Raw genomic sequence first — 12,667 nt, forward strand, 5'->3', positions numbered from 1 at the left:
TGAGGTATCAACGACAAATTTTCAGGATAAAAAGCGCCTCCTCGTGGAAATTTCATGCAATCAAAAAAACCTGCGTGCGGTGCAAATAATTAAGTTACCCACAACGTCGAGACAACTGAATTTTAAGAGCGAGGCCTCGACAGGCAAATTGTTGAATTTCAGACATAGCTTGCGGAAATATAGTCGCCGATTGCTTTCGTTGGCCAAGGTTGAAAACGAAATCCAATAAGCGTGAAAAAATTGAGTTACGCTCAATTTTTGCAAGCTAGGAATTTTCAGTGTAAAATCTGGACAACAGTTGTCTTTGAACGAGCCAAAAAACTACACGTAGCTTGAATAATAAATTTTATTTCTGTCTCATTCTCACTAACATAGGCAGGTTTGTAAAGTAGGGTGGCTCGTCATCAACATCATTGACAGTGACTGTTACGGTAGCTGTGTTATAGGCCAGACCAGGTGGGCAACCATGAATTGACAAGTCTTTCACTCTCACCTAATACACAACTCACTAGAGTAGAAAAATAGATAAATTTACAAGAGCGTACGTAATATTTTGTCCGTTAACGAAATAATACGAGTAAAACTGCCCGACTCTAGTCAGCAATCGGACCTAAATTAAGTTCGTTTGGTCAAAAATTAGTTAATTAACCCGTAAAAGTCCAAAACTATTAAGATGTAACAATTTGAATTTTCTGTTTCTCGGCGAATAGTAAGTTCTTCAGCAAATTGAAAAAGGCTGAAGCAAATCTAGCAATCGAGCAAACTTTTTGAGTCAGTTTTTTTACGAACCAAAATTTCGATCTCGTAGCTATTCGACGAAATGGTCACATCTTCGTAGTCCAATACCACTCGATTGCGTATATCACCATTGGGCCCAATGGCTAAGAAGTCATTCGGTTCCATTTGTTCAAAAGCTATCTGAAAGACGAAAGTTCAGTAAGCATAAAATTCTAAATTTTGTTTGTGTTTATTTACTTAAATATGCTACTGTTTTCCAAGATAGCTTGCTAACAACGTGATCAGTTTATGCCGATCAGTTTAAACAGTATATACCAGTTTATGATGTTCATGATATTTTCATTAGCAGCCAGCTCCGCTGCCTTTAATTAATATAACGGGAATTTGTGGAACTTGGCGAAAAGTGACAAAGACATTGTATGATTATAAATCAGTGTACTCATTTCCTTTGTCGCCATATTCCACACTGTAAGGCCCTTTTTACATATATTGAGATAAGTTTTGTGGAATGAAAGAGGTAAACTGGAAGAAATCGTCCACTTTATGTGGTATGGTCTCTGGCTCGCAAGAACTGACCTGTCCGTGATGATTTGCACTTGAATCTGTGTCGGTGGCTGTAAGTGTGGCTATCAGTGTGTTGATGCTTAATCCCTCATTTGTAGAGAAAGGTCCGTTTGCTACACAAATACAAATCTTGTCAAGTAGAATTATTTATTTGATACCCAAAAATTGTTTCAAAAACTATCTCTATACTGCGTTTTCGACCTTAATACTCGAAACGCCCGTGGCATGCACGAACAAATTTGGCTTGCAGTAAAATAATTGCAGTGAATAGTGGTTAAAAATATTCAGGGATCTTTTCAACAATTGCCTCCCCCCCTTTGGTCCCGAGTAGAGAATCGCCACCCCTTCTGTGCTATACCTTACCACGATATTACTTGGCCTACAGTTTAGATAGCCGAATATCAGTTTAAGCGCAATTGCGGACCGCTGTTCACGGCCATGCCTCTCACGCGCTGTGGGATGTAATCCGGAAATCGCGGGTCGGTTATCGCGGCGAAGCCGCGAAGCGCGCCCACCGACCCGCCAGTCGGAAATTCTTTTCGCTTTGTATTCCAGTTCGGCTAGTTGCCATACCATGGCGTATTTTATTCAATTCAATTTAACATAGTATGCGCATGCGTGGAAATTTATTAGTCGTCTCTGATTGGTTAATAAATGGCTCGCTTAAATTCTATTCAAGAATAGCCCCCCCTTTTGCAAAAGGGGGGGCAATTGTTGAAAAGATCCATATTCAGTGAGGCGCCTGCAAGTATAAGCGGTGACTGAGATGAAAATGCAGAAGAATTTTTGTAAGAATTGCGCTGAATTTATCGGTAAAAATTGGTAAAATTTGGTAACACTTTCGTAAAATTTTTCAGCAGATTATAGCATGTCATCATTTTGAAGTTTCCATTAAAAATATGGTTTCAGAATCGAATCTTCAGTAGTTTATATAGATATTAAAGAAATCAAAATTAATAGACTAATAGAAGTACATTTGTGTTAGAGGATCAGTTCTACTATTAACTGAAATATGCACTATATACAGCATACTACTGCAATAGCAAAAAACTTCTGGAGAGAATAATTTTTCAAATTCAATCGCTGAACAGCCTTCAAAAATTTTGTGTTAATTCTTATTTTGTGCTGGAAACATTTAGAATATACTATTTTGGGGAAAAACAGCCAATTCGGTGCTTGCTATATGTTTTAATCAAACCCTATCTTCTATAGTGCCCTCTATTTCTATCCCACAAACTTCTCTTAAGCTAGTCTAGTCCTGGATTTACTAAAAGATCTTCCTCAACCGATTTAAGGCATAAAAAACTCTGCCCTCGAATGATTTTTAGTATGAAAAGAATTTGCATGGACTTCACGTGATGTCCTCAACTTTGGCTGGCACTAAAACAACCGTCCTCGACTTTGGCTAGACGATAAAACGCGACCTGGAATTTAGCTGGACAATGAAAATACAGGAATTGTTGGCAAAATACTGAAAATAACAGCAATGTCTTCGCGAAGCACGATCTCAATAATTCACTCGTAATATTTGCTTAACCAATTGACGAGCTAATGGTCGAATACAATTTTGTTTTAAAACCAACCTTTCGGGTATTTGTTTGCGTTTTAAATTTTACCTCGCAAATGCAAATTTCAGCAGTATCAAGAGCAAAAAAATCAGCAGTGTCAGCAGTATCTGACGAACGATAATTGCCACTTTATTTTTTACTTGCACAAGTTTTTGGACAAACTTGTTTATTTGAGGAACCAATTAAACGGTGGGTTACAATCCAATATATGATATGCATAAATAGCGTAGACAGTATAGATTGGAAAAGTGCCACTGATTATATTGTATCTTTGGTAGTCATACCTTCTACATAAACTTTGGTCTCAATTGTGACGAAAATAATTTCATTAGAAAAAGGTTATAAGTCAAATAAGTCAACGGGCTCATTAGAGAAATCTTGGATCTATTCTGTTTTGCCCCCCCCCAGCTTAGTGACCATATATATTTTATGACCCCCAGGCGCACGTGCTATCTTCTTACATAGTAACGTGCTATAAAACAACTATATTTTGTTACTGGGGGTCATAAAAAAACTGGGGGGGGGGTTGAAAAAGAATAGATCCGACATGTTTTAAGCAACCTCAGTCCACCTTAGCAGAACGCACGAATTTACCGCTCAGTCTATTGTTGATAAGGCAAGTGTCTTAGCTTAAAACGAAAACAAAAACAATTTACTTTTGTAAGATTTAGAAGCCAGTTTTTCTATTAGTTGTTTCGGATTTAAAGTTCCACTTTTGTTTTACGAACAATGTAATTGGGAATAGTTTTTTTCACTGCCAAATTAGATCGGGCTGATACAAATCACACAATACGGGATCTCTTTATGTATGCTGGTCTAACTTGATGAAAGATATAACAAATCGAAGGCAAAGATATATGCCAAGTGTTAATTTATAAAAGAAAAAAAAATAAAATTCCGTGCTTACTAATTACCAATTGAGTAGTAGTTTTGTCGAGATGAGCAGGGAGGTGCTGATTTTAAGACTTCTTGTTGCGCGCTGATTACAAAAACTTAGAAAAATAGTATGTTAAGTTGCTTAGTTTTGTCAGTTGTCAGATGGTTATTTACTGCTTAAACAGTACATTTTTCATGAGACATTTTATTTAAAATTTACTAGAAGGGAATAAGGACCGTTTTCTGCGGTCTAGCTCATAACACTAATAATCTCACCCTGCTTCTTTTTCTCAATAATATCAGCGAAATATCGAGCCGATAGGGGGCGGAAAACCACGTTCACGTTCATAGTAAAAAATTTTCCTTATTTTCCTATTGGCCGAGAAATTGAGAGATTAAACTCTGCTCATCTCATGAAACTATTATTGTTTTTCCTTTAAAAAACATTAAAAAACGGGAGCTTTTGCGCCTGTTTCGTTCCTGCGTAGGCGCCTTAATTCTTCCCATTCTGCCTCTGTAACTTTGAAGTTTGTGGGGGAATTTATGGTTTTTCTTCAGATGCCCCTGCATTGCTTTTAGTAGTTCCCCTGAGTAGGAAAGGTCCGTCAAAGAGCAGGGAATTAGAGCAGTATTAGCCTAGCTTACTCATATTTAGTTCTAGTTCTAGTTTGAATTTGGTCCTGGAAAATCCAGGCCAAAACTGTGGCTCGTTTATTAATAAAAAACGTAAAGGCTCAAAAATAAAATATTGTTAGCCTAAGCGCGCGTTAATTTGTTTGGTGGGCGCTAAGAGTACTCGTAGTTAACGCTTAAAAATACGTGATCAATTTGTTTTGCAGAATTAGTTATCTGTTCGTTCGCTTACAGCTGCTCTGTAATACTGCATCACCCTTTTAAAGTGTTTTTCATCATAGAAACACGATTTAATCTAAAATTTGCCTGGAGTTTCACAGTTTTTTCACAGTCAAAAACTTCTTGGTGTTTGACCTAGTAAAAATGAAAACAAAAAAAAGAATCTGTTACAAAACTATAGGTCTCAAACGGCTGGTGGAAATCGCTGATCATGATAATTTTGACATTCCTTGTTTTACATGGATTTTGATTAAGGTCCTAGTAGATTTTTAGTATCTACTTTGGGGTCATCTTGATCTTTTAAGAAATGTTTTTTGTAGCTATGTGTTTGTGTTGTAATCGCAATACTTGGATAGTACGAGAAAGTTTTTCGGGAAACATCAAATCTCTAACAAAAATTGATTTTGATATCTAAGCAGACTCAGCTACTGTGAAATGGATCCGGTACCGGATTCCAATTAGCATATCTTTTTTGCAAGCCTAGTTTGGTAACCCTTACATCAACTGGTTGCTTGCTATCGAATTTGGGCATTTCTTAAACGCCCTGGTTTTAACGAGAATCCAAGTCAGATCTGTTGAAGACTTTTCAAGTTGTTGTAAGATTGCCGTCGATAATTGACTGAACAAGCTACGGTTGCAAAATCAAAGCTTTGGGTTATAACTGATTTAACTAACAGATCTTGCCCTGGTTGGCCCACTTTAGATACCATAATTAATACCATTTATGGTTCCATCCACGGAGGGCCAAATATTAATGTACGATCTTACCATGGTATCCAAGATACCATAAATAGTCAGGGGTATGATATCTGAGAAAGCAATTAATGAAAACTCTATGGCATCCAAGATCACCATTCATGGTAACTCTATGGTAGGCAAGATCACCATTAATGGTAATTCTATGGCATCAAAACCATTTATGGAAGGTTCATGGTATTTAAGAGAGCCATTAATGGTCGGCTTGTGGTTTCTAAGAAAGCCATTTTTGGTAGGTATATAGTTTATAAGAAAAAAATTGCAGGAGTAGGGTACTAAAAACACAGTAACTGGCGAGACTTTTGTATCATGGCCGAAAAAGATGGCCAAAAAATGAAGTTGCACAAAAAAAGTTTTATGATTTTGGATGGGCCATAAAAGTCGATAGTCTTGGATATGGTATCCAAGACATCATAGAAAAAAATTCTTTTTGTTGAAGGCCAGTGGCATCTACGATATAGTCGATGTACTACGTGATCCAAGAGACGTCATTTTAGATCAGCTTCAAGTTTTTTTGTATGGTCTTGTGTATGGTATCAAAGAAGCCATACAACCATACATGTCTTACGTATGGTTTTCAAGAAACATTTATGGTGGTCAACCCGGTGTGAAAATGTCCCGTAGGGTTTAAGTTCCAACCCATCTTACCATTCGTGAAGGTGGGCACAGCCTCGTTGACAGGTACACACGTGAACAAGGCATGAAATTCATCAGTTTGGACTGAGTCAGATGCTGTCACAATGAACTCTTCAAATCTAAAGGAAACATTCCTTAAGCAACGAAAGAACAGAAGAAATGGACAATTTTTTTAATCGGAAACCAATTCTTTGGTATGGATAAAAGTTCAAAAATGCTGGTCTCACGTAATGTTGCTGATTTTTCATTTCAGCTAACCTTGAGGTCCTTCTGCTGTACGGCTACAATCCAGCCAATCCAGTTTAAGACCTAGTCAAATGCCAATTGCGGTACCCCAAAACCAGTTGGTTTCTGAGCCAATGGTGCCCTGAGCTAGTCACAATTGGCCAGCTTTATGGATTATAGAGAGAATATAGTTATAAACGAATGAGAAGAAGGTAACATTTATGACATAACTCAACATGCCCTTAGCTCTCATGCCGCTATTTCGCTAATCACCTGGTCAAAATCAAGAGTGATATATATGGTTTAGAGCTATATATGCTTTCAGGCTATTTATAACGTTTGTCTGGCTATTTTTGACTTTTTTGTTGGCTATTTTTGACGTTTTCCCGGCTTTTTTGACATAGTTTTTGGACTATCTTTGACGTTTTCTAGCTATTTTGGGCAATTTTTAAGACCGTTTATAAATGCCAAGAATTGGATTTAGACTTGTCGAGTCTTGGATAAGACATGCACAAGAGTGACAAGTTTAAAAAATTATACATTCAATCATAACTGATATTAGAGAGGCAATTAGACTTTCACGGTACTGATATTGACTTGCAGTTAGTTCCGGGCGCACAGTTTTTTCAATGGACAGACTCTAGTGTTAAATATGTAACACAAAAAATGGCGAACTGATCACTTTGGTATATATTGTGGACCAGCTTTTCTGTTGAAAAAATTTAGGGATTATGTCGAAGGTTATCTAACTACTGTTTGTTGGCTTAAAGCAATTTTATGCTTAAACAGCTAGCATTACTTTAGATTGACAGTTTTTTTTAAAATCTGAATATGCTTATCAAACTTCTAACGAACATTTGAACTAACATTGGGAAATGTAGAAAAATTATTCTCACCAAGGTCATTTTCAAATCCAGTACTTTGGAAGAAAGCACTGTGATAATTTCAAAATAATCAGCAGTCCCGAAATTTTATCCAATATCTGACAATGTTAGCGGAACAGTGTTGGTCCCTAAACATATCATGAATTTCTTAGAGATGGAACCTATCAAAACTTTGTAGACTCTCGTTTCATTAAACGATTGTCTCATCAGTTGTAATATTTTGAAAATTTCTAGCCCGGGTCGATTTTCAGCACTGAATGCGGTGAAAGCGGTGGAAAAAAGAGTTCGCTGCTAAGAATCGCAAATCGTAAAAAATAACCGCTATATTCATTAAATATCTTCACCGTAGAAAACGCTGCAAAAAAGTTTGTTATTCATCCGTTTTTAGTTGCGTATAAGCGAATAAATTTTTCAAAAAAGTGGTTTTCAATTGGAGCAAGGATTTAGCCAAACGAGTTCAAACACTCATAGTCTGAGATCCCTTATGTATGGTCAGTCTAAAACATCGAGTTGTTTTGGAGTATTTGTTCTAGAAAAAAAGTTCTATGTTCATCGGTGAAAGTGGTGAGGAGAAATATCACGCATAAAAACCGCATATCTCGAACCAGTTTAATGCTAAAACTCAGTGTAAATTTCTTCGCGTTGAAAATTTGCAATATTCGCGGTTTTTAGCAAATGTTACAATATTTCAACGCATTTTTGTCTCATCATCACAAGAAACATCATAGAAGTTATGTGAAAGATGGAGCAGTGGAATAAGAGGATGTTGACATGCAGGAGGCGCCAAGTTGGAACACCTCGTACGGCATTTTCTTTTTTAATGAATTCCAGTGAATGCGGTGAAAACAAAAATTTCACCGCTAAAGACCGCAACTCTTAAAAAAAATTCACCGCTATAAACCGCAAATCTCACAAAAATTTACCGCTAAAAACAGAAAGTCGCATAAAATTGCACCCTATTCATCGCCATAAGATGCGGGCACTTTGCGTTGAAAAAAATATTCACTGCATTTCATACAATATTTCTTCGACAAAACCTCGATACGGGAGGAGAGTAGCAATGCCACCACTCTCACATTTGACTAATCAATGCTTTGCCTTTACTAATTCTCCTCCGGTACAGAAATTGGCTTAAGAACCATTGTTGGAGGACGGCTCAAAAACGCTTCCAGGTTATTGTTATAAGTACATTTCTACAATACAAACAAAGTACACATAAGTATCCCGTTATTGGAGATATCTGTGTGCGAACTGTACCAAACAAGAATTTTACCAAGAAAAATATTCTTTAAGAACTGAAAGGAAATGTTTACAAAGGCAAATTATAAACTATGGCTCTCATTTCTGTAGCGGCGAACAATTTATTAGTATTAACCTGAGAGCATTATCAACAAGATCCGTCAACAGTTAAAAACGTTTCCAAAAAATTTCAAATTTAAATTATTTTTTCTTAGTTTTCCCTCCAATTAATTTATGTTTCGCTCAGTGTACTCACCGGATTTCCATTTAAGGAGAAATAGGTCTATTTGGGATGTCCTCCAGGCAGTTATATCTTACACTTGCTGTTTTATTTTACTTTCTGGCCATTTGTTAAGTCAATTCAATTTATTTATTTCATTTAACTGTTTTTCAGACTGTTTGAGGGATTCTGGGAACAAACGAAAGGCAAAGACTCAATTGCGTGGGTACCATGGTGATTTGCGGATACCAGCCTGATCGTAATAAAATTTTCTGAGAATCGATTGAACTTAGAGCTGATTTCAACCATGAGTTCCCCAACCAAGCATACCTTAACTTATTTGCATAAACCGATTTAATTTAAAAAGATAAAAAGACATTTCTTTTTTCAGACCTAACAGAGCAAATCTAGTGCAGCGTTCCAGCAGACAGGTATCTGACTTTAAAGCACAACCTTTTGTTTTAAACCACATTCCTGAAATTGAAAAAGGAGAGAAATTCGCAGGAGAACAAAAAACGCCTGTTTATGTGCCAGAAGCAGGTTTTAACGCTAGATTTTTGTCTATAAGTCAACATAACTAAAATTGAACAAGCCTTTTTCAATTTCAGCTGAAAGTCGATTCGTATTGACGATTCTTATTGTTTATAGAACGCATGTTTTAGACAAAATTTATAAAACCTTAACATGTTTTGTAAACAAGCAAGCGCAGTTTTAAACTCAGAAAGGGTTCTCCATAGAACAGTGTAGGTTTATTAATAATTTTGTTGTTTTGTTTGTAAATTTTTTGCATCAATATGATGAAATATTGAAGTATACTAACTCAACAGATGCGTCGAAATCCCAGATAGCTGCTGCTTGTATATCGACAGTACATGGAACATCTGGTGAAGATACAGAACAAGAAACAGCCGAGAGTTGCAACAGCGTCACTCCAGCATCCTAAACAGATTCGAACACCAATTTGAATTCGAGATGCGAATATAAAATAGTTTTTTAAAAACAATCAAAACTGTAACCCATAAACCTTTTTTAAGTTTCAAATCGAAGCCTTCAGATCGTCAAGATCAGAATTTTGATGATGGTTCATGTTTTATCAGAAAAATGATGAATCAAAGCCCATTATTAATTGATGACATAAAAATCTTGAAAAATTGATGACCCACGCTTTACTACATGCTTATGCGTCCGACAAACGTAATTATTGGCGCAAATGAAAGATTAAGTCTTCTTCAAAATATTAGATCAAAACTAAAAAAAATTGCTGAGTTTGTTGAAACGATATTAAAACTAGACCATAGACCTATATTAACATGTCTTACTGAAATATGGCTCAATGGTAGTTGCAACACACACTGTTTTGAATAACGTGGCTATCCGAATACTAATTGGGTGTAAAAGAGAAGCGAAAGGAGGAGGAGTTGCTACCTATATTCAAAGAATTAATTAATGGCATGAATTTTCTGGCTGCAAAAAAATTTATGTCAAATTTTTCCTGACATTTAAAAGTCAACAACAGGGTTGTCATATCACAAACACTTACCTGAAAGCCTACGTTCATAAAAAGTTTCACAGAAGTACTTCATGACTAACTCAAAAAAGTGAAAGAAAATCTGGTGATATCAATTTCCTATGCGGCGATTCAATATCGGCCATAACAAACCATGCAGCAAATTAATAGGTTCAAAAATGTTCACTACGCGTCTGAATTGTTTAATTGTCAGCATAAAAGAAACATGCACTATTAAAAGCTGCTTTGATGAAATGTAGTAATGACTTTGAGACCTCAACCATCGAGACAACTATCACTGACCCATTTAGATTCAAAACAACCCTTTACAGTGAAATCTGCGAAACATTTAATGATTCGTCACTTTTGAGAGACATGAAGAAGTCATCAACTCAAATCAGTTTATCCCTACTAAACTAATCAAACCATTAAACTGCAAATAAGTTTGGCTGGATAAAGAAGTTAATAATTTACTTCACTGAAAAATAACCCTTATCAAACTTTGTTACGTGACAAATCCGAATCAGGTAAATTAAAGTTCTATCGAATAAGAAACAAATTACAAATACTAATTGAAAAATATAAACGCATTTTTTTTATCAGGGAACAATGAATTCAAACGTAGGAGATAATTTAAAAGCTCGTTTAGAGAAGGTCAGGAAGTTGAGGGAAATTTCACAAGCCGCTTTAGGCATGGAGAAGATCATGGAGCCTATGGTTCTCCAATGATTCTCTTTTGCAGATGCATCTAATTGAACACCTACTTCCACAAATCACCATCAAATGATGAGATCCAATAGAACAAAAACTCAATGTTATAAAGCTTTGTAAACAAAACAATATTGACGAAAATCATTCAAATATTGCCTAAAAAATTTTCATACGATAAATAGTTAATTATTAATTTAGAAATGAGAATCCTAGAAGAAGACAATTGTTAATCCTTTCTTTAAATTCGGAAAATTTGACGATTTAAACAATTTTATGCGTATTTCTATGTTAACCACATCAGCAAAATTGTTGAAAAAAAAATGTTCTTTCGAATAAGCAGGTTTTTGACAAAAATAATCCCCCTTCTCTATAACAGTACGGTTGCAGAAGACAAATTTCCTTGATTAACGATCTAGTCAAGCTAGCTTCTGAAATGCAAAAGTCATGGGAAATGAATAATTTAACAGAAAGAGCAACATTTTCGGATTTACCGATAGGTTTTGATGCGTTGAAATATAAATACATGGTTAATGTACTGCTTGATCTGGGCTTCAGAGGACCGGTACAAGAACTCATGTCTTCCTCTCTATCAAATAAAATCAGAGAACTAGAATAGGTAGTCAGCTATCATCATGGAAAACTATTGTAAATGCTATGCCAAGAGGTTCAGTTCTGGGGCCTCTACTTTTTTTAAATATGAGATCACTCAAATTTCCAATGGTTCTGACTCTATACTATTTGCCAATGACACAGTTTTCCTGCCGAAAGAAATGAATGAAGGAATACATTATCAGAAACGCGTAAAAAAATGACGCTGTCTCTTGGTTAATTATTAAATCCATGACAAAAATTGTAAATAAAAATACTGGCAGGTTTTTCAGTAGAGATAACAGAAGTAATGAAGGTACTGTTCAACCTGTCAAAATGCTCTAGGAAACTGTCGAACGAAAACATTGTGTATACGACCTTGGAGTTGTTCCTGGTAGTCATTTGAAGTTTGCCGAGCATGTTCAACACTTAAATCAAAAGTTGAACAAGTTTATAAGTTCTTTTTATCGCTTGAAAAATTGCTGACTTTTTTACAAGTACTCTTTTAATTTACGGTGTATGTACAAACGATTGTTCATTACGCTGTGCTTTAGTATGGAGCGGCGTGCAAAACAGCACTAGAACCTCAGTAATCTAAACTGGCTCATTTGGTTAGAATTATATGCGGTTTGTTAAAGCACGATTCAGGTCGTTCTGTGAGAGAACGGAATCAGATCTTTACTGTAAAAGAAACGTATTTGAAAGAAAGTCATCAACGATAGTTTTGAAAACTGGGGGCCATTGTTGAAATTGAGAATGTATTACACGTGGAACCATCAAACCATCCAATAACGCAACTGGCTGTAGTTTCAAATCTATTGGCTTAAGTGCAAAGAAATTACTCAACATCATGCTCAAGTATCATCTCAACCTTGCAAAAAGTATAAAAGCAATAAAAAGAAACGGACTAGACAAATTTCTCTCTATTTGTGTTACATTCATTGCAATGCTGTACAACTTTCAAAATTTTACTGATCTTTATTTCTTTAAGTTTATTGTTTTTTTAGATCCACTTTTGTCAATTAGTGGAGATTTATTATATTTTAAGAAGGATTTCTGGCCAATTACCTTTAAACTGCTTCAAGGCATCACTAGGCTAGGCTTCTTTGCAGCCTAATGATGACTTGTTGGAACTGAGTGATGATTTGTGCCGAGTGAATAACATTTCCTTAGCTTCTGAAAACTAATGTAATGTAGTGTTAATTCATAAAAATTTAAAATCAGGCGTCACCTTATTTATTTGCCAAAATCAACATCAACATTGAGCGCAGTTTTGCAGTCGTGTAACTCTCGCAATTTGGTC

The sequence above is a fragment of the Convolutriloba macropyga genome, chromosome 14, assembly GCF_964194025.1.
Source record: "Convolutriloba macropyga chromosome 14, txConMacr16.3, whole genome shotgun sequence".
Lineage (NCBI taxonomy): Eukaryota > Metazoa > Xenacoelomorpha > Acoela > Convolutidae > Convolutriloba > Convolutriloba macropyga.